Consider the following 23063-nt stretch of genomic DNA (forward strand, 5'->3'; position numbering starts at 1 on the left):
GGAGGATTGCTCGAGCCTGGGAGTTCGAGGTGGAAGTGAGCTGTAATCACATCCCTGCACTCCAGCCTGAGTGAAAGAGTGAGATGTGGAGTCAAAAAAATAAACAAAATGAAAGACAAGATGCTGAACGGTGGGTGAGGGTCCACATTTCACTGCCAGGCAGGGAGGCCAGAGTGGCAGCGCCCCCTTCTCTCATCTGCATCTCAATTTGCCCTCCTTTTTCTCCCTAGGAAGCTCATTACACGTTTTCAGGTATTTCCAGTACACTCACACATGCACATATGTATTAAGCAAATGGTAAGAATTATAAAGAAATCTGTATGTAAATAGAATTCCCCAAGAATATTTGCTGTGCGATTACCTGATATGAAACATGCAAACCAGTTATAACGGCGAGCCTGAGAGCCTTGAGCCTCCAGACTGTTTCCTTCAGGGTTTCATCTGAGTGTAGCGATCCACCCGTCACTCCCAGGTCAAGCAGGAAAAGAAGTGTCACCATTGGTGCTGGTGTCTGTGACAGGCCTAGCAGAGGCCCGGCTCCAAAATGACCACGGCTTGACCTGCGCCCTCCCTGGAGTTAGCACCACGGCCACCAAGCGCCCAGCCAGAGCTAATCCAGCGAGCAATGTCCCTGTTTCAGAACCGAATAAACAGCCGCCTCGTGGCATAAAGCATCACGTCCTTAAAAACTGGAGCTGCTCGAAGGCTGCCTTTGCAAATGAAGGGAACTCCTGTCCCTGCTGGTCCGGAGACATCTCGCCGAGGCCCGGGCCCTGAGAACCGCACACCACCTCCTCTCTGACCTTTCTCCTCAATCCTGTGCCAAGCGTGCAGCCCCGGCCTCCACACCAGCTCCTCACATTGGGCACGCCTGGTGGGGGGACGGCCGGGGAGGAGGCAGAGCCGGGACTGGCTCCCAGCATCCCTGGTCTCCCCACGGTGCCCTCCGTGCCGGGGAAGGAAGTCCCAGCTAAGCATCAGTGAGGCTTATCCTTGAGGGAAAGGCCTGGAGACCTCTGGGAGCACCAATGGTGGCCCAGGCCCCGCTGTCTGGCAGGGCACGTGGCACTCCAGGGCGCGTCTTCCACCGTTAACAGACGCGGGAATGCGGGGATCTTTAAATTCCGCTCGGGGTTTGTACAAAGGGCCTCTCAGGAGGGACTTTCTCCCTCTGTGTGCTTCATATCGTCTCCCACGAGCCCTGGTGTTACTCTAAATCCAGAGGGCTGTTGCGTTTCCTTCTAAAATACAAATGTTCCCCCTTATAACTTGGCCAGAGTCCAATTTGACACAAACAGCAACAACAAAACCCCATATTTTAAAGCTATAGCAGCCTTTGGCATTTTTTTCTCATCAGTGGCCAACGTCTCCCTGGTCGCTGCACCTGCTGGAGTTTCCCCAGCGGCCCTCGCCAGCGTCTCGCGGCACCCACCGTCACTCTCTGTACCTGTTTGAAAAGCTGCAGAGCCTTTTAAGTGTTGGTCCTGATAATCTCGGTTCATAAGTGTTGAGGGGTAAAGAAATTTCCTGTGATTCCACAGCAAATATAGTAAAATATGTGAGCAGGGGAACAGTTCAGACGCCGAGCTTCTGCCCCCCAGCACGTGGCTTCCCTCTCAGGCTGAAACACCAACTCTGCGGCCTGGCGACGGCTCCCCAGGTGACCGTTTCCAGAATCAAGTGTTGGCCGTGGTCACGTTGACCTGCCTGTTCTCTATAAGCTGTGTGTGTTGTGCCCGGGTGTAGATGCCCTGAGGTCTCACGGCCCCCCAGCAAGCAGCCCCAGGCCCTGCATGGGATGGGCCCTTCATACCCGTACACTGAACCAGACAAGCAGACACACGAGGCCATCATGGTCCCTCGAATAAACGACGCTTCACCGAAGTCTCCCCTTTCAAAACACGTACAGTGAACGACTCAGGCTTCAGAGCCACCCTGGGGTGCCATCGGCTGGCGGGTGATGGAGCAGCTCCTCCTGGCTCCTCTCAGCCCTGGCACAGGTAGGTCTTCCTGCTTTCCGAGCCTGTGTCCCTGGCGGCAGCACGAAGCTGAGCTCTGCCCCTGGGTGGTGTGGGAGGAGACCCCTGCTGCGGGCGCAGAGCCCTCTGTGGGTGCCGCGTGGTGGCCGTCCTCCGTTTCCCACCTGGCGTCTACTGGGCCTCGTCCAGTGTCACTGGGAGCTGCAGGCCGGGCTGGCAGGTGGCTCCCGCGCCATCCCCGTGGGCTCCGCCTGGCCCTGCTGCTCCCGCTAGGAAAGCCCAGACCCAAAGCCCAGCCCACTTGGCAGCAGCATGCCGCCTGATCGGCAAGGCTTGCTCCCTTTGAAATCTCTGTGGGGTGGCCGGGCGCGGCGGCTCACACCTGTCATCCCAGCACTGTGGGAGGCCGAGGCGGGCAGATCACGCGGTCAGGAGATTGAGGTCATCCTGCCTAACACGGTGAAACCCCGTCTCTACTGAAAACACACACACACACACAATTAGCCAGGCATGGCGGCGGGCACCTGTAGTCCCAGCTACTCAGGAGGCTGAGGCAGGAGAATGCGTGAACCCGGGAGGCATAGCTTGCAGTGAGCCGAGATCGCGTCACTGCACTCCAGCCTGGGCGACAGAGCGAGACTCTGTCTCAAAAAAATAATAATAATAAAGGAAAAAAGAAAATCTCTGGTGGGCATCTAAACGCACCCGGGCTTCCTACCGCGTGTCTCTGCGAGAAGCTGGGTTCCCGAGGTGTGGCTCCTGCAGTACCGGGGGGGCCACGTGTCACGGGGCGTGCGTGGAGCTAAGCTCAGGCCTCAGAGCTGATGAATACTGGGAAACCTCAAAAATTCCCTCCAACTAAAGCGATCTTTTTAAAGCTGCTTCGTGTTGATATTTATCTCACCGTCCAACAAGCAAACATTCGTATGCAAAGCAAACTCGGAATCAGCTTCTTGCCAGTTACTAAGGAAAAGTCTGTGCTTGTGATGCCTCACCTGGTGCCTGCGTTTCCCGCTTCTGACAATAGATGGGAAAATACACACTGCTGGGGGAGGAGGGGGAGGGAGAAGAGGGGGCAACAGGCAGCAAAAGCAGCCTGCAGGCAAACCGCAGCATCCTCAGACCCCCGCAAGCAGTGGCGCCTGTCCATGGCACTATGACATGCCTGTTCCACAGGATGACATCACACAGGATGACGTCACAAGGATGACATCATAAGAACGACATCACAAGGATGATGACACCTTTAACCTGGGGCATAGACTGGGGAAGAGCGTCTATACGCTCGGTGTTACCCAGTGCGTCCTACAAGCAGGTTACGAAAAGGCAACCGGCCCCTTGACATCACGTGGAGGCACTGGGGCGACGCACAGGGGAAGAAGCGGAGACAGTCAGTGAGCTGGGTGGGAACGAGGGCCAAGGCTGATGGCAGCCTGGTAACTTTGGGGCCTGTGACAGGCGGGCACTGGGGTTGAAGTGGAGAAAAGATGAACTCAGGGGCTGACGAGGGAATGACAAATGGGAGCCAAGTTTCCAGAAAACCAACCCCTCTTCCCTCCCACTGCTCACCCAAAGGAAAGAATTTGGAAGCGAAGCCCTCCCCGCGTATGGGTTCAAAGTTGCCTTTAAATGCTTTGTGCCTCTCGCTGGGACCGGTCCCCCGTAGGGTGTGCAACCTGCCCTTGGCTGCTGTGCACACCACGCCTCCCCGTGCGATCACGCCTGCCACCTGCCTCTGCACCGTCTCCCACATGGTGTCACGCCTGTCACCTGTCTCTGTGCCATCTCCCTGCATGGTCACACCTGTCACCTGTCTCTGTGCCGTCTCCTGTGTGGTCGCACCTGTCACCTGTCTCTGGCGCGATCTCCCAGCGTGATCACGCCTGCCACCTGTCTCTGTGCCGTCTCCTGTGTGGTCACACCTGTCACCCATCTCTGTGCCGTCTCCCTGCATGGTCACACCTGTCACCTGTCTGTGCAAATCTCCTGTGTGGTCACACCTGTCACCTGTCTCTGTGCCGTCTCCTGTGTGGTCACACCTGCCACCCGTCTCTGTGCCGTCTCCCGTGTACAAGTGGAAACACCTCGATCGCAGAGACCCTCTTTGTCACAGCTCAGCACATGGCCCTGGACTGAGGGGGTAACTAGGGAAAGCTCTTCAGTGAATAAAAATGAATGCCTGTGTCCCTGCAGACAAACGGTGTTTCCAGGGTGGGTTTGAGCCACGGACGCACTGTGAGGCAGAGTGTCCCGGGTTCACGGCTTGGCTGACATCTGAGTCAAAGCGGCTGGGGCATCGGCTTGGGCTCCACAAGGATGAGCGGGAGTGGCCCCTGGCCAAGCGACCACACACTTCCCTTTCCCCGTTCCTGATGGCATCCGCTGTACGCAGACGCTACAGAAACTTGTGCTCCCTTCCCAGGGCACCAACAGTAACACTGCAAGAATTTTAAGTGCTGGGTCCTGCTCTGGACCCCACAACTTAACAGCGTGGGAACACTCAGGGCGGACTTAAGCCACAGCCACATGGATTACTCAAGTGTTGGCAGATAAATCTGATGAAAAATTGCTGACAGAATTGGAATTATTCAGCTTGAAGAAGGGAGATGAGCTATGTTCATAACAGCCCACATCTCTATTTTTAGCCCCTGCAATTCCCGTTTTGGGGGCTGGGAATTTGGAGGATGGTCAGAGCCCGTTCACTCTGGGGGCTGCCGCTGCCTGCCAGAGAGCCTGGTGGGGGCTGCTTGGCAGCTCCTAGCCGGCTGCACCCTCTGAACCTGTTTTCTCTGGTGAGCTGGCCGCACCCTCTCTGAACCTGTCAGAATCACATTCTCCTTCGTGGCCATGAATATTCAGCCCCAAACAATGAACATGAACAGGGTTTTGCCTTTTCTATTCCTCTAAACTGTATCTGAGGCCTTACTAAGCCTTCCTCACCTGTGAGATGAGAAGGGACCAGATGACTTCTAAGATTAAGTAGACGCAACTAAAATCTCCTTTCAGCTCTGAAGCAGCCTGATTTTCTTTATTTTAACACAGTTTGGGGTGGACATGCAGGGTGCACGGTCCCCTCAGGTCAACGCTGCCCTCACCCCACCCCAGGGGCACTGGCAATGCCTGGAGGCAGTTCTGATTGCACAGCATGGCGCGGTGGGGGCCCACTGGCATCGAGCAGGTGGGGCAGGCCTGCTGCTGGCACCCGGAGATGCACAGGACGCCCGTGTGGGGAAGCCCAGCCAAAGGCCCACGTGCCATGCTGAGGAGGGAGAGCCCGGCCTGGCGTCACTGGGTCAAGTCCCTGGCACTGAGCTGTCACAGGCCACAGTGCTGTTCCCCATGGGGTCCCACAGCACGGGGCTCGGCCAGACCTGACCACCACTGTCCCGGATCTCAGCCTGGTTCGCCAGGGTCGTTCGTGCCCCTGGCCACAATAGCCATCCTTGAGGACACAGCACCTGAGCCATACCAACCAGGGAGTTTGGCCACAACTTTCTCTTCACTGGAGTCACTAAGATGGAGTCTTGGAGCCATCGGCCTCTGTCTCCCTGTGCAAGCACCTGCCTGGGCAGGGCCAGGACGGGGCAGCAGTGCCAGACACAGGGAGAGGGCATGTGCCCCACGGCCTGGTTTAAGCCAGGGGCTCAAAGTAAAGGGGCAAACTATAGATATAAAAATAAAATCTTCACCGTCTAGTAGCCTACCAGGCGAATGGGAGGTGTTTTGCAAAGCCCATGATTCTTTTATCTGAAGTTGTAAATACATCAACTAGAATTATTTTTCCTTCCTTCCCCTTCCTTTTTTTATGTGAGGAAGTCTGAAAATTAGGGTCTTTGTGTTTAACTTTATTCACTCGGTTGCTCTGTGGTCAGGAGCAGCACTTTAAACTCTCAGTATTTTACAAAGTTGTGAAATAACCTGCTTGTAAAATGCCGCTGGGGCAAATCAGCAGCTTTCACAGCTTAAACCCCAAAGGTTTGACGAGGTGAGCGGCTCCTCCTATCCCAGAGAATGTGACTTCAGGGACAGAGACCACAGAGCGGCCAGGGTCCCCTCTCTGTAAGTTGTATGCTTTCCATGTTTTATGACTGTCTAAGTTAGACAAGTTGTTTGTAGAAAATATGGAAAATACCAGGAAGCAGAAAGGGGAATCAGAATCCCTCAAATGCAACGTGGGACCGGTGTGACTTTGCCTCCTGTTTTCCTGCTTAGTGTGAGAGGCCTGCTTAGGTGCCCAGAAAGCCTCAAGACATGCAGCAACCCTCAGCCGCGAATCGCACAAATCCCGGGTTTTGGACGAGTGTGAAGCTTACGGAAAAGCCAGGCGGGTTCTCCAAGGTGGAGCCGCAGGTGGACCGGGGAGCGCGGATGACCTGGGTCAGCATCCGCAGATGTGCGGTTTCCATCCAGCCTTTCACCTGAGCGTCCTGAGCGGTGCCCGGGGCAGAATTGGCTTCAGAGACCCCCCAGGGGCCGCGTGCACCCCGTGTACCACGTGGTCGAACCCCGAAGAAGGCCGAACTCCATCCAGGCCCCTGCGGCTGGACATCTCCACGATTCCCAGGTTTTCAATACTGTGGATGCGATGCCTGGTAACGTTCTCGCACCGAAGCTTCTCCGGCTCTCGTTTATTTCCTTAGGAGAGAATTTCAGAACCGGATGGCCGGACAGTTAGAAGATACTTGCCTGATTTTATAGGAAAAGCGCCCTTGTTTTAATTTGCATTCTTTAATTATAAGTGAGCTTGAACAGTTTTTTCAAATGTTCGATATTTACATTTTTTGTCACTTTTATTTTAGTCCTCGGTGAAGGAGCCGCTCAAACACTCCCGGAGCACAGGCTAATTTAGAACGTCTTATCCTGACAAGGCGGCCCAGCCGGGGAGGAGACGCCGGGGTCTGTGCAGCGGGGCGGGCGCTTCCCGGACCCGGCGGAGGCGGACGCAGGCGGAGGCCGCCCTGGGCGCGCGGGGTCCGGGTGTGGGGGACGCGGGTCTCCGCGGCGCATAAGGCTCGCCCGGTGCTCGGAGTCGGGGCCGCCACGTGGGAGCCCGGCCCAACCCGCGGCCTCCGGGGTCCCTCCTGGGGGGCCGCAGACGCCCCCGAGCCGCGTCCCGCAGCGCAGCAGATCCTCGCGCACAGCCCAGGCCCGGCCCGCCCGGTGGAGCCGCTCCAGGACGCAGAGGGGCGCGTTTCCTCCGCGGCGCCTGCACGGCCTTTGCCCGCCTGCCCCGCGCTCCCGTCCAGCAGGCCCGGCTCGGACGAGGCTCAGCTGCTGCCCCCGTTGCCTTTGTGGGTTTTTCTGAGGAAGCCCCTTTTCCTCGGGTGGATGGGACCCTGCGCGTGGGACCCCGCACAACCCCCGCTCCGCCGGACCCAGCCCTTCTCCAGGGGGGCGCTGGGGACGGGGCTGCTTCCTCCAAGGGAGTCAAAGTGGCTTCCACCCAGGAGATTCCCGAGGGAGAGAAAACACTGGGATCACATCCCGACGGCAGCCCCCGCCCCCTTAGAAATAATATGGCCGGTTTGCTAATGAAAGGTAAAATTAACCCGTTTCTTCGGAACACCCGGGGTCGCACCCAGGCCGTAGGTGGGTCTGCCCCGTGCGAACCACCTCCGCCCTCTCCACCTCCCCCCCCCCCCCCCCGCCACCTCCCCCCCCCCCCCCGCCGTGGCCCTCCGCACAGGGAACCGCCCCGCCCTTCCCGGCCACGCCCAGGAGCAGGGGCGTCTCTTCCTCGGCCTTTCCTCCTCATGGGTACCCCCCGGGAGGCGGTCCCAGGGTCCCTATGGGATGCTGTGTCGGCCGGCTCAGGGCCTCTGGGTTCTGGGGACCGGAGCTCCAGTGGTTGGACAGGGCAGGTGCAGGCCCCCGGGCTTCTCTCACAGACAGCGTGGCGAGCGGCACCGCGTAAACGCCAGCCCAGGCTTCGGGAGGGCGCCTGGCTCCGGTCCTGCACACACTGGGGCGTGGCGAGGAGATAGAGCACGCACATATATGCACACTCACACATACACACACATGCACGCTCACACACGTGCACACACATGAACATGCATGCACACACCCACTCACACACGACACACGCATGCACTCCTACATGCATACACATACACCATACACATGCACGTACACACCTACACTCATACGCATGTAGCCATGCACACGCTCACACAGGCACACATGCATGCACTCCACACACACACACGCATACACACGCATGCACACTCATATGCACGCACCCACACACACATGCGCACACACACGCACACATGCACGCACTCACATGGACATGCATGCACCCACGCACCCACACACGCATGCACACACGCACGCACACATGCACGCACTCACACGGACATGCATGCAGACACGCACTCACACACATACACTAATACGCATGTACGCACATGCACACGCTCACACAGGGACATCCACGCACTCATGCATACACACACATACACACATGCGCACTCACATGCACATGCATGCACACGCACCCACACACACGAACACATGCACACATTCGCTCACACTCACGTGCACATACATGCACACTCGCACATGCACTCCCATCCCACAGACCTGGGCACACAGGCACACACGGGTGTGAGTCAGCAGCACGGGCGGGCTCGCCGCGGCATCTGTAGAGTGAGGCGCCTCCCACGGAATCTCCGCGTCCTCCCAGGATGGAAACGCCACGGCTCCGCTGCTCTCAGGGGGTCCCGCACGCCCCCCGCCGCGGGGGCAGGACACGAACAGGCCGAGCGCTGCGCTGAGCGGCACAGGAGGCCCTGGAGCCCGGCTGACTCAGGCGCCCCGCAGGGAAAGCAGCGCATCCACGGACAGGGCCTTAGAGCCTCAGGCGCACAGCGCGGTGCACACGCGAGAGGCAGAATGAGGAAGGGGACTCGCGGGCTGGACGCTGGCGGGGACAGGAGCCTCCACAGGGGCCGCTCCGGGAAATTCCCGGGCCACGACCGGAGCAGCCTCCCAGGCTTTTTGCGCAGGGACCTTGTCTTGTCCTTGGTATTCCAGAGGCCATGACCAGACTCCAGTCTCATAAGAAGTACGGAAATTCCTAAATTGCTCAGAGGTGCCTCCTGTGCGCAGGAAAGGGACATCCGTGCCCCTCCTTGTCCCGGGGAGCCCGGCTGCATGGCGCCCGCTGTGGAGCTGCTGTTCTCACCATGGGCAGGGGCAAGGCCGCAGACTGGTGTGGTCAGACCAGGGCACCCCTGCTTTCACCCCGGGCCCCGGGGACTAGTGATCCCGCTCCCCAGCAGAGCACCGCCAAAAGCCACGAGTGCCTGAGCTGCCCTGCAAGAACGAACGGGAAGGAGACACAAGAGTGTGGCGGGGCCTTCTGAGGATGCGGTGCAAGGGCTCTGTTAACACGGGTGCGAGGCGGCAGCGCATGCAGGAAGCCTCCCATCCTAAGCGCGTTCTGCCTGAAATGCACATGTCCTTATAGGCAGTGGTCTTGCCACTCACGGAGGGAGAGGCAGCGTATGTTTAAAAGATGAGCACACAAAGGACTGTGCGCCTGCCGGGGAGTGGCGTCTTCTGGGAGAAGCTGGAGAGTTTGAAGCGGTGAACAGGAGGCGGGAGACAGGGGAAGACCGAGCGCAGACCTGTAGGGGCTGCTGTGCTGGCCCAGTGCGCCCCGGATTCGGGGGTGGAGGAAGAGGCTAGTCTTTTACAGTTAGGGAGAAGCCACACAGACCCTGAAGCGTGGTCCCCACACGCAGACCCAAAACCCAGTCCCATCCCAGGAGGCTGGGCCACCGCTGTTGTGGGTGGCTGAGTCCCTTACTTTCTGCTTCACCCGCTGAGCCTCTTCCGCGCCATCCTCACTGTCACTTGCAGGAAACACCTGTTCTCGCCATGCACCTGCTCTGATGCACTGACCTGCTATCAGGAAGATGGCTGCTTCCAAGGCAGGCCAAGATGCCTGCGGCTTGTTATTCATCTGAGAATGGCTCCTTGCTCTAACGGGGTTTGGGGGACAGAGGGGACTGTGTCCTTCCCTCCCTCCCTCCCTCCCTGTCTCTCTCTCCTCTCTCTCCCTCCCTGCCCCCCACCGCATCCCCCTCTCTCTCTCTCCGTTTTGGTTGTCTCTCCCTCCCTCTCATTCTCTCTCTCTAGCACTTTCTCCCTCCATTCGCCCTCTGATTCTCCCTCTTTCTCAGTGCTGCCTCCTGCCTCTATGATCTGAGCAAGTTTTCTGTGGAGATGGAAGTCGGGGGCTGGGGGCGGCTTGTGTTTTTGGTAGAATTTAAAGCACGTTTTACAGGATGAGCTGACACTGTCGGGCCATTGTCTTTCCTGAGCAACAACAGCAGCACCTCCAGGCCTTGGGTCGTATCAACATACCGTTCCCGCGTGTGGCTTTTAATGCAGCTGGTTACGTAGGGTGTTGCCTCCTTCCACAGAGTTTTCCAGCCTCTCCAGGGAAGCTGTGTCTGGTGCATTTTCAGGCACTGCAGTGCCCGGCACACAGCACTGGGTACGTGCTTAACACAACATGTGAACAAATATTTATTGAACTGCATAAAAGTAAACCACTCTATTCACAAAAGAGAAATACCTCTATTCAGAATGTCATGGATGCCAGGTAATCTGGGGGCAAAGGAAGCCCCAGACACCCACAGCCTTTCACAGCACACGGTGCAGGGCTGGGCAGTGCAAATAACTTACAGGGGTGTTCTCATCAAATCCAAGGCCATTTCCCAGAACTGTGACAGTAGTGAAATGGAATGTTACATTCACAGCACAAAACTGACAGAGACAGAAAGGACGTCTGCATTCCGCTGTGGGTTTACACGAAATGATGAGATGTTCGGAGGAAGCGCTGGCTGCTCACTGCATCAGGAACGTTTCATAATAGCAAAGGCACTATCGGGAAGTGTTATGTAAGCTGCCCATTAAGGACACTGATTATAAACGTTCACAAATATAAAAACCGCATGGCATTGCTTGCTGGCCTCAACCACATGCAGCAAGAGGGGAGGAAGTGATCACAGAAGGCACAGATCACTGCTCAGATGCCCCCGGGGCTGAGATAACTCAGCATATAAAACTCCTCCCTTGCCAACAGCTCAGTAAGAACGCAACTGCTTACATTACGAAAGAATCTGGCATGCAGACCCGTTCGTCAGAGAGCCCACCAGCGACGTGTTTATGTTTCAATCCACTTCCAGCGTCTGAATTTACACAGATTTCAGGAGCACATCTATTAGCTGAGTGGAAGGTGGTCTTATCCTCTGCACCACACGTGAGTCCGAGACCCCAGAGCAGTCGTCTCCCTCGCCAAGAGTGCACTCGGCAGACGGCGACCCGTGGAGTGAACGTGTGCTTGTCGCCAAGAGTGCACTCGGCAGACGGCGACCCGTGGAGTGAACGTGTGCTTGTTTCAGTGGACGGCTTCCCACCTGGCGCTCAAGTTCAGATGAGGAAATAGAGTAACAGTAAATGTAGAGTTAGGGAATTTAGGGTAGAGATTAAAGTAATGAACACAGGAGGAAGCCTGAGAAAGCCCCAGAGATACCCTATGTTTCCTGTGAGGTGAAGTGTCTTCTGTCAAAGCCGGTTGGCACTGAGAAGAGGCGCCAGGGCAGCACCCACCGGGAACCTCCTGGGAGAGGGACAAGCCTACGGGCACCGGGGGAACCGCACAGACACAGACCACGCTACAAACGCACGTGAGACATCAGGGACTGGAAACAGAAGGATGAGCGTTTCGAACGGCCACCCAGTGGACCAGAAGCCCCTCCACGCAGCGGCCACTTCCCCTCGCATGCAGAGAGGAGGCTGCAGATGCCAGAAACGGGCCCCTATCTCCCACGAACAAGAAACAGAAAAGAAGGGAGAGAGCGGAGAGCCAGGCAGAGGCACAGAAGAATGAACGCGTCCAAAAGACGGACAGAAGCCCAGGGGCCGACGTCTGTGGGAGCTCCTCCCGCACTGCAGAAGGCAGATTCCCCAGTCCCCTCAGTACCACGCACGGGGAAGGGAGTGGGCGGAGGTCAGGAGGGCCGAGGGACACAGGTTTGCCGGTGGGGTAGTGAAAATGCTTTAAAATGGATGTAGCAATGGCTGTACGCGCTGCGTAAATGAAAAGCCACTGAACGGTGCAACTTAAATGGGTGACTTGTAGGTGTCAATTCTATCTCGGAAAAGCCACAGCATGTATCATCTTATTTTGAAAATCAGCCAAGAAATGAAAATTGTAGTAACTATCTAGAAGAAAATGACTAATCTGGAAAATTATAGTAAAGAAAGTAGTTTGACATCTAAGTTTATGACAGTCCCATCCACTTCCTCATTTCCGCCTTCAGTGGATGCTTGCCGACGACATGCTTCAGAGCCCGGCCCATGCCGAGGCCCAAGGACACATATATGAAGGTGCCCCTGCCCAAGAGGCTTAGTGCCCAAGACAGATGAGCCCGTGGACACACAAGCTCGCTATTCCTTTTCTTTTCTTCCTTTTCTCCTTTTCTTTTCTTTATTTTTTATTTTCTATTTTTTTTGGGGGGTCTCTCTCTGTCACCCAGGCTGGTGTCCAGTGGTATGACCACAGCTCACTGTAGCCTCCAACTCCTAGGACTTAAGTGATCCTCCCACCTCAGCCTCCCAAGTAGCTAATATTACAGGGATGTGCCACCACATTCAGACAATTTTTCAATTTTTTTTTTTTTTTTTTAGAGACAGGGTTTTGCTATATTGCCCAGGTTGGTCTTGAAATCCTGGGCTCAAACGATCCTCCTGCCTCAGCCTCCCAAAATGCTGGGATTACAAAAAGGAGCCACTGTGCCTATTTTTTTGAAGAAATAAAATTTCAATTTTAATGTTCACACTAAGGATTTTCCTCTAATAATACATTGGTTGGGATTCAGCAATGTCACCACAGTCAAGAAAGTGGGTCAAGATTTGTCTGTGAAGATGTTTATGGCAGAGAATTTTATGATGGTGAAAAACTGGAGAAAACATCAATGTCAAATAAGTTAAAGTGTGACAGCATCCCCAGGATGGAGCTCTGTTTAAAATGGTGTTGGAGACTGGAAAAAATGGAAAGTGTGCATTTCCTTCTGTGCAGTGTGTGTACCCTGCCCAGTGTGTATTTATGATGTGATTTTTGTATCATAAACCAAAAATTATTTTTACATAAAAAATGACCAAAGTAGGCCAGGCACAGTGGCTCTTACCTGGTAAGCCAGCACTTCGGGAAGCTAAGGCAGGAGGATTGTCTGGGCCTAGGAGTTCAAGACCAACCTGGGCCACATAGTGAGACTGTGTCTCCCCAAAAACTAACCAAATTCTCTGAGTGTGGTGGCACACCTGTGGTCCCAGCTAGGCAGGAAGCTGAGGTGGGAGGATCACTTGAGCCCAGGAGGTGCTATGATCGTACCACTGCACTCTAGCCTGGGCCACAGAACAAGACCCTGTCTCAAAACAACAACAACAACAACAACAAATGAAACCAAAGTGTTTAGGTGTCAAACTGTTAACAGGGATAAGTTTGGATGATGAAGATGGGAGTTAGAAGTGATTTATTATTTTCTTCTTTGTGTTTTTCACAAAAAGTTCACACATTTTCTACAATGAGCGTGTGTTACAGACAGAAAACATCTTAAAGGGTCTGTTCCTTTCGTAAAAGAGAAGCTACGGGAAGGTGCAGGCACATCACCTGGGACCCGTGCCTCTGGGATCACCACAGTGCGAGAGTGTGTGTGAGCGTGCACGTGTGTACGAGTGTGTCCATTTGTGCCTGGATGAATGTGGTTATGAGTGTGTGCGTGCATGTGCGTGAGTGTGGCAGTGAGTGTGTGAGTTGCACAGATTGCCGATGTGAGTGTGCACCTGTGTGAGTGTGATTGTGAGTGTGACAGTGAGTGTGTGATTTAGAAAGGGGGGTCATGAGCATGGACCGGAGCGAATCCCACCTTCTGTGGCCTGTCCCCGCATCCTTGTGTCCTTGCAGCCCATCACCGGCGCTTTCTTAGGACACCTACAGTGCAGGGGTCCTGGGACCTGAGCAGCTGGAAGGCCCAACACCCTCAGTGTCTGCCTAACTCCGCTGTCAACAACAATCAGAAGAAGAAAGGGAACGCGTGAAACATCCAACGTTCAGAGACAGAGCAACAGGAACCATGAACGGGAAGGAGACACACACGGTGAGGAAGTCTGTGGCTTAGGGAGACGAGAAGAGAACAGAGATGAGTTACGAGGAACACACACGAGGCCACGTCCCAGAGACACGGGACCAATTTACAGGACAACAGCGGGAGGGAAACTCTCGCGAGGCCTGTCCACATCTGAAAGACACGGGACCGATTTACGGGATCACAGGGGGAGAAAAACACACACAAGGCCTGCCCACATCCGAGAGACACGGGATCGATTTATAGGATCACAGGGAGAAAGAACTGGGTTGTACAAATCGCCTGTCAAGGGACGTGTTTCACCCCCACGCGGTGCAGGGGCGAACTGCCCTTGGGCAGGATACCGCACTGCGTTCTCGCTCTAAGTCCCAGGTCCCATTTTCAAGACTCAGTTTGCAGATGTGTTCAGTGTTTCAACATTCTGGAAACATTCCAGATTGTGATGGGTTTTGCAAGCACCTAAAATAATGACGATCATTTGGTTGCCGTGAGCCAGATATGTACTAGCATTGTCTCATTTAATTAGTAAAACAGCAACACGTGTTCTGCTATTATAGACAAGGAAACTGAGGCACCACGCGTTAGGAACTTGGTCCAGGGTACACAGACCCTTCCCCGCTCCAGGACCGAGGGGTCATACTTTGCCCCTTCCCCCAGACTGGTGGACGTTAGCCAATACTAAAAAAAACTTATTAAACAGACCACATTATTTGTTGTCTTTTTTGTGTGTGATATTGGCAGATTTACTAGTTTGGATGCCCGATTCGTTGTATTTTGATTTCTGAAAGTCTCCACGACATCCTCCCAAACAAAATGGGAAATGAACCAGCAGGGTGGGAGTGGAGCCGTGGCTGGCATCGGGGCAGCAGTCAGGGACCCGGGCTTGCTGGTGTGACCCCTTCTTTTGGAAACATGAATTATACTGATGATTTGGATGGCCCAGCTCCACTTAGCAGTTTTCCGATGGCTTCAGATGAGAAGGAAGCTAATAAGCTGAATAACAGAATTAAGATTCTGAAACATCTGACAAGACTCATGAAAAAGTTTAACCTCATAAAAACTAGTGAAATACAATGTACTAGGGACAAATTGTAATATACAAAACCTAGACTTTTAAAGAATCAAGAAGCAGAAAATCATGGGGAAAACAAAACCAACAACTGCACAGACCTAGAGCTTTAAGTTGACTAGCAAGCCAGGGCTGTCTGAAATGTGATGTGGTGCCTGGAAAGGCTGGTGAGCATTTTGGTTGGATCAGTAGAGGTATAGAGTCTGCAAAAGGGAGGTGATGGGCTGGCTGCACTCTGCACGGTCACAGCCACCAGAGATTGGGTCAAGGTGCAGGGTCTGAAAGAGGCGCCAGGGCTGAACCGGGCCAAGAAGAATAGACTGAGGTCAGAGAATGTGCAGCATGAGAAACCCTTCAGACCCCCCACATCCAAACCACCAGCTATGGGGCAACCCCCGCGTGCCAGGCACAGACAGAGCGATCTGAGTTATCTTGTTTACTTTTCTAACGAGTGTGTTTAACAGGGGCTTCTGTGATCAAGGGGTCCTGGTTGGTTCTGCCTCCTGCAGCTGCAAACGTCCACTGGACCTTCAGAGCAATGTCCCCAGGGGCAGCTCTGCTCAGTCTCAAAGGCCTCTGCTAACCAACAGTTGCCCGCCCCCCCATAAAAAGGCAGCCTCTGCCCTTTCAGGGACAGCAGTGCAGGCACCTCCTGCTCTGAATCTGGTAGATGTTTCCATGGAGAAAATGTTCCCTTCTAAGCCCTGGTGCTCTGGCTGGAGCTGCAGAGGAACACTTCCTTTTTGTGGATGCAAATGAGAAACATCCACACGCTACAGGCTCCGCTGCGGCTCCAGGATCCATCCCACAGACGCGTCCGGAATCCTCACAGCTGGCGTCTCCTGGGGATCCGCTCCACCAGAAGTGCTTGGCTGTTGACTCAAAACCCACAGTCCTGTCCTTCCAGAGTCTTGGGCCGGGTTCCTCATCTCTTCCCGTGTACCCCAGAGGCTGCTTGGGAGTGGTCACAGCAAGCAGCAGGCAGCCTGTGCCTCTGGAATGACCACAGTGTGAGTGTGTGTGTATGCAAGTGTGTGTGTGCGTGTGTCCAAGAGTGCCTGAATGAATGTGGTTACGAGTGTGTGTGTGCATGTACGTTAATGACTAGGGTTATGAAACTATGTGAGAGTGTGCACCTGCGTGTGTGATTATGAGTGTGGCAGTGAGTGTGTGAGTTGCATGGATTGCCGATGTGAATGTGCACCTGCGTGTGTGATTATGAGTGTGGCAGTGTGTGAGTTGCACGGATTGCCGGTGTGAGTGTGCACCTGCGTGTGTGAGTGTGGCAGTGAGTGTGTAAGTTGCATGGATTGTCTATGTGAATGTGCACGTGTGTGTGTCCATGTGTGCCTGGGTGAATATGGTTATGAGTGTGTGTATGCATGTGCCTGTGAATGAAGTTGAGTGTGTATGTGAGAGTCGGTGTGCACCTGTGTGAGTGTGAAGTTATGATTGTTTATGTGAGAGTGTGCACCTGTGTGAGTGTGATTATGACTGTGGCAGGGAGTGTGTGAGTTGCACCGATTGTCGATGTGAGTGTACACCTATGTGAGTGTGAGCGTGTGTGCCCCTGCCAGGGCGTGCGCTGGTGGGTGCGGTGTGCAGAGTGGGGCCCGGGCCTCCTGCGCCCCAAGGGCAGCTGGGTGGGCTCCATGCTCCCTCCAGGTGGACGTGGCCCCCGCTCCAGACCCGGTAAGGGGTCAGCTCGCCCCTGGGGACCCGCGGATGTCGCGAGGGGGCGCCGCGCCACCGAAGGCCGGGACGGGGGCGGTGCGCGGGGCGGTGCCGGAGTCTGCGATGCCGGCTCCAGAGACGCCGCGCTCCGCCCCGAGGAGGCCGCCAGCTGGGTAAGCGGAGTCAGCAGCTCGCGGAGTCTGGACCGCAGGTAAAGTTGCGCGCGCGGTGGGGCCGAGGGTGGGGGATCCGCGGCGAAGGAGCCGGGGCCGCAGTGGGCGGTGAGCCGGGGGGCGCGGGCTCTTGTCCGATGGTTCCGCGCGCAGCTTCTTCTCCGGGCGCACGGTGCGCGCGGGCGCGGGAGGGTGGGAGGGGACCTTGGAATCCCCCCATTTCGGCCAAGGGGACCGGGGCGGCTCCGGGCGGGGCGGGGCTGGTGCCGCCCCTCCTGCTCAGCGCCGGGAGTCCGGGGGTCGGGGGAGGGCGCCTGGCCGGAGGCGCTCGCGGGTCTGGCCGCGCCGCGCGCGTGGATGGAAGTCTCGGCCGCACATCGCCCCGTCTGTCCGCGCTGGTCCTGCGGGAGCCCGGGTGAGCGGAAGGCGAGGAAGGGGCGCGGGTCTGGGAAAACCCGACTCTCCCGGCGCCCGCCCCGGCTCGGCTGGGGGCGCACCCGGCTCGCGCGGAGAGAGGGCGGGGGTGGGCGAACGCTCGGCGCGCTTTGCCTTTCCCGGTCCCCCTTCTTCCCGGAGATGAACGCCCCACTCCCGCTCGGACACACGACCGCGCCCCCACGTCTGCCTCCTCGACCCGCAGGGACGCGGCCCGAATTGGGGGAGAGAAGACCCAGCTCAGCTCCCGCAACCGCGAAATCTGCAAACTCGGAGCCCGTGCGCCGCGTCCTCCCGTCCGGGGGGCTCCCAGCCTTGCCCGCCGAGCGCAGCCCGGTCCGGACGGTGGTCACTGGGGACGAGGAGGGTCCCTGCTGCGGGGCTCCCGGGTTCGGACGGACGTAGGGGGCGTCCGGCAGGTGAACAGGGCCCGCTCCGCGTCGCGAACGTTCTCCCAAACCCACGAGTCCCGGAGACCCTGGGGCGTCCTGCGATTTCGGGGTGACCAGTGGAGCCGCCGCCCGCGCTCCTGGCTCCCGAGGTCTCCCCACACAGCAGGGGTTGCGGGGACCCCTCTGTCACCTCCTCCGAGGGGGCTGGGAACAATTCCACCTGCCTGGAGCATTCCGGGAAGTCCTGTGGCTTCCGCGTGTGCTCCAGGCAGGCAGGTTGTCAATAATGGATTTTGACCCAGTTGGGAGATCTCGGAGTGATTAAGTGGAGAGGCTGTTCCACCCTCAGCCCTGCCCAGACAGCTGGGTGACCCCGCGGGCCACACGCCACAGGGGCACGGCCTCCGCCCTGGGCGGTTTTCGTTCTGCTGAGAGTCCAGGAGGCTTCCCGAGACCCCCAGCAGGTCCGTAGAAGCGAGAAGCCTCCTCCCCGACCCTTGTTCTCTGGGCTGGTGCAGGCTACACAGTTGGCCTCCGAAGCTTCTTCCTTAGCAATTCCTAGTCCGTCAGTGGGATGGGATTGCCGAGCCCTCTCAGTCTGGGAATTTGGGGGGCATTGTGGCACATTCTGGGGATGAGGTCACCTTGGCTGTCACGTTCTCGGGACTATACACTGTTGTCACGGAGGGTTGCTGTGTCCGCATCTTCCCTGGGGAGAGGTGACAAAAACAACTTCCAGGTCTGTCCAAGGCCAGTGCCAATAGTTATATTCCACTTTGCAAAAGTGTGTCTTAAATCTTGAGATTTCGATAATTTAAGGGAAAAAATGGTGTTTTCGTAGGCATGAGAAGAAAAGGAGGGAAGTGAGTTCTCAGCTGCCATGGGCAGGAGGCTGCTCAGCTTCCCTTTTCAGCGCCTGGCTGAGCCCTGCCTGTGCCAGGCGCACAGGAAGTATGTGGGGGGCGGGTAGCCGATCTGTGATTCGGGGTTTCTGCCCAGCGGGCGGCGGAGGCTGAGGCTGTAGTCACAGGTGCAGGTGCCTCCACTCACGGATCATGCTGGTAGGAACAGGCCGGTCCGAAACGATAGTGTGGTGGGTTTTGCCCTGGTGAAAAACAGGTGCTTGGGTTCTGAATGTCTCGGGAGGATCTGCGCAGCTTTGTTGTTCTTTTGTCTGATGACTGGGGCCTGGTTTTCCGGAAGAAGTGGGTCTCAGGCAGGCACCTGGAGGGCAGCGAGAACGGAGGGCTGCTTCTGTGGGAGGCGCGTCGCTCTGCAGCCCTGGCAGGCGTGGGGGCGGGAGTGAAGGGAGCAGATGGGGCTGTGCCGCCAGGCATGAGCTCTGCGGGCCGGGAGCGGTGGCAGGGCCTGCAGGACGAGGACACGCAGGGCATCCAGGGACGGCCACCTGTGTCTGAGTACTGCGCGCCTGGCCACGGTGGGGGGGTAATTTTTTGAGGAATGGGGACATCTTAGGGCTAACACTTGGTCAGGGATGTTCTTGGTGGTGAGGAAAGGAGCCCTTGCTGCTTGTGAGGTTGCTCAGACAGAAACGGGGGCTGCCATCAGGCGGCCCAGCCTGTGGGGAGGAGCCCAACGAGGGCGGACGGTGACCAAGGGTGTTTAAGACCCCCTTCCTCAGATGAGGCTTGGGAGGCCGGATCTCGGCCCCCTAAACCGGCTGAATGGGAGCCTGCCTCTGACAAGACATGCACCCCGCCTCTCCGTGTGGGAGGCACTCAGGGTCCTTGCTGGTGTCGGAGAAACACAGCACTGGCTCCTTCGCAGCCGTGACTTTCCTGCAGGAGCCTCAGCAGTTCCTTCCCCGCGCGGTCGGCGCTGAGCAGACGGGAGGTGGGATGGTTCCTGTGCTTGCAGTCGGCCTGGTGTGTTCCGTGGGCACCCGCAGGCTCCGCTCACCCGCAGTCTGGTTTGTAGGGACAGGTCTGCTTGGGGAATCACGGCGAGGAGCACCCAAAGCAAATGCCACGTCAAAATGGGTCCCTGGCGGGGCCAGGAGTTCACCCAGACTCGTGGAATTGCTAACAGGAATCTTATCAACAGCCGGTTCAGCCTTTTCATGAGACAGGAGACCACGCCAGGCAGCTGCCAACGGTCTGGCCACGAGGAGCTCCGTGCTGTTGAGGCACCGTGAACTATCAGACAACCTCCCTCTGCAGACAGCCATACGGATGTCACAGGCAGCCGAGAGATGCTGGGCAGGGCTTTAACTGGTGATCTCTGATTCCCGCCGCGTCAGATGAGAGGGTTGGACTGAATGATGATGCTCTGATCTGTGTCAAAATCAGTAATACATTCCCTCAAAAAAAAAAAAAGCATGCGCTATTTTAGTTTGATTGTGAATATAGAAAAAGACTAATTGAAATGTAATGTAAAAATAGCGCAGAAGACCTTTATGTTGCCTTAGTCAATTAAGGAAGCCGAGACTGTGAGAACTGGTACCTGTGAAGGCCTCAGGCCTCGCCAGCGTCCTCCTCTCCCCCGAGGCGATCCTCGTGTCTCAGTCCAGCAGGTCCAGGTCCTCCGTCCCTGCTAGGTTTCCTCAGCTGGGGCCTGTGGAGGGGCCACACCTGCCCCACACTACCCACCCTTCACCCAGGCCCCAGGAAGGAGGGGATGCACACGCTAGGCCCGGGAGGCCTCTGAGGCAGTTCCCAGAGTTTAATGGCCTTCTGGATATTTTTAACCTTCTCGGATAGTTAAGCGATGGAGTTTAAATCTTAGATTAGACGTGGGTAGTGAGCGCATGAAATCAAAGGCTAGAATTATGGGGCCCAGTGGAGCTTCAGAAACCTTCAGGCTGATCTGAATGTGGCAGCAGTTTTTACTAAATTCTAGCTCGAAGAGACAAATGTATTCTTGCATAGGATTAGCGCAGTGGCAAAGGCTGTGTGGTCCTAGCTGTTCCTGGCTCAGCTTCCGGGTGCAGCGCACAGAGGGGCTCCTGGGCCCCAGCAGGGTACTCTCACCCGTGTCTCCGCCCTCACGTGGATGACTTCATTGCCCGCGTTTCCCTTCACACTCATCACCTCGTTAATGGGAAGCCACTTCGCCGGGGACTCTGGGGACCCCTTCTCTGGGGGTTCCAGGTGGTGGGTTAGGGTGGGCCTGGAATTGATTCTTAGCACATATCCTACATGACGCTCATGTCTGAGAAGTTTTGGAAATGATGATTTGTGGATGTGACTTGCGTTTTCGTAGTGAGATGGAATCGACAGAAAATAAGAGCATTTCACACATTGTGCGGTTAGTTTTGTGTGCTCCTGGTCACAGCATAAAATGTTTTTCTCACTGTGGGTTTAAAAATCATGGAAAGAGCTGCCCAAACTACCGACAGCTAAAGGGATCCTTTCACCTTTTCTCTGCGATTTAGAAATGTTCAAAAAGCACTTAGAAGACCAAGTGGACGCGGCTCGTGGAGGGGCGTCTGGGGATCCTGAGGCAGGTGCAGTGAAGGTCAGCTCTCCCAGCTGTGCTGCTCTGGTCTGGAGAGCGTGGCCTGGACACCTGTCCCAGCCCAGCCCCTGCAGCGTCGGCACTAGTGGGGTAGGCCTGGCTGTAACTTCTTCACCCAGGGCTAAGCAGACACTTGGCTGGCTCCCCTGCTTTCCTTCCCGGCTCAGGTTCACACCCCGAGGACACCCCTCCCGGGCAGTGACACCTGTGTGCACACCTGAGCCACCCCCAACCTGGCAGATAACAGATTCTGAGTGTACAGTGGCTCTATCACCATCGGTTATAGCCAGGAGGAGATTCTTGGCTTTTTTTTTCCTGTTCTTTTGGAGGGGATGTCTCTGTGTGCAGATTAACAGGAAAAAATTATATGACAGGTTTTATTTCGGTATATTTTATTTAATGTCATAGCAATTGATGCAATGGAATGAAAACGCTTTGGGGAAATAAAATGCATTAAAAGTTAATGCTTGGCCAGGTGCGGTGGCTCACGCCTGTAATCCCAGCACTTTGGGAGGCTGAGGTGGGCGGATCACCTGAGGTCAGGAGTTTGAGACCAGCCCGGTCAACATGGTGAAACCTCATCTCTACTAAAACACAAAAATTAGCCGGGCATGGTGGCAGGCACCTGTAATTCCAGCTACTCGGGAGGCTGAGGCAGGAGAATCGCTTGAACCGGGGAGGCAAAGGTTGCAGTGGGCCAAGATCGTGCCATTGCACTCCAGCCTGGGCAACAGAGCAAGACTCTGTCTCAAAATAAAAATAAATAAATAAAATAAAATAAATAATTAACACTCCTGAGGCTTCCTGATCACCTCTGTAGTCACAGGAGGGGCCGGCCCCCTCAGCCTCCAGGCCTCCAGCTCGTCTTCCCGGAGGTTCACAGTCACTTCAGGATGACAGTTTCTGACTGTGAACAAATTTCTTTGATTTAATTTCCCCTTGTTTTCTGCCAAAAGAAAAGACATCTTCTAGAAGAGGGAAGATAGGAAATATGTATCATTGGCTTATTTAATACTTGCCAAATTAGAAACAGAAACATTCTAGGGTGAAGAAAACAGTGGCTAGGAGCGGGTACATGCACAGTGCTGGGGACCGGCGAGGGGGCCTGCGACTCTGGGGGGTCCCATCACGTTTCTTTCCTGAGAAACCTGCAGGGCCGGCCGTGATTCTCACCACTTGTGGTCTGAGGCTTCTGCTGGGCTGACGGAGGAGGCCTTCTGTCCCATCCCGCCCGGGCAGGGAGCCTGCCCTCCTGTCTAGGAGCCCTCACAGCTCAGCTAGGGCCCTCCAGCACCTGCCGGCCACAGGCCCCAGTCCTGGCTGAGGTTCCAGGATGCCAGCAAGCGCCTGCGACTGGGCTGCCTCCGAGTTTCTCCTCGCTGTGATGGCCCTGGGGCCATGCTGAGGCTTCTGCGTTGGTTTCTCCAGGGTTGGTGCCAGTGGATCAGAATCTTAGGCCTGGCCTGGCCATGTCACTCCTGTCTCACCTTCAGGGAGCTCCGGTCTGCAGCAGGCCGGTCCTTTGCTGGTGGCAGATTATTCCAGAACATGGAGATCTTGTTCCCTTTAAAAGTGCTGCATGGCACTGACTGTCTCCAGACCTGGGAGCACGATAATGGGGTGGCCAGAGCACCTGCCGCCTCGGGGTCTGTGCCGTTCTCTGCACTGAAGCCCCATGGAAAGGTGCTGCTCAACCCCAC

The 23063-nt window shown here is 56.1% G+C and overlaps 1 protein-coding gene across 1 annotated transcript in view; it reads left to right on the forward strand.

Moving 5' to 3' along the window:
* The first annotated feature begins 17001 nt into the window (after positions 1–17001).
* KCNG2 (potassium voltage-gated channel modifier subfamily G member 2) overlaps positions 17002–23063 on the forward strand; it is an 83709-nt gene continuing 77647 nt past the window's right edge. The window contains exon 1 of the transcript XR_004180125.1: positions 17002–17097. The gene's annotated coding sequence lies outside the window, so the exon portion shown is untranslated. The remainder of the gene's footprint in view (positions 17098–23063) is intronic.

The sequence above is a fragment of the Papio anubis genome, chromosome 19, assembly GCF_008728515.1.
Source record: "Papio anubis isolate 15944 chromosome 19, Panubis1.0, whole genome shotgun sequence".
Lineage (NCBI taxonomy): Eukaryota > Metazoa > Chordata > Mammalia > Primates > Cercopithecidae > Papio > Papio anubis.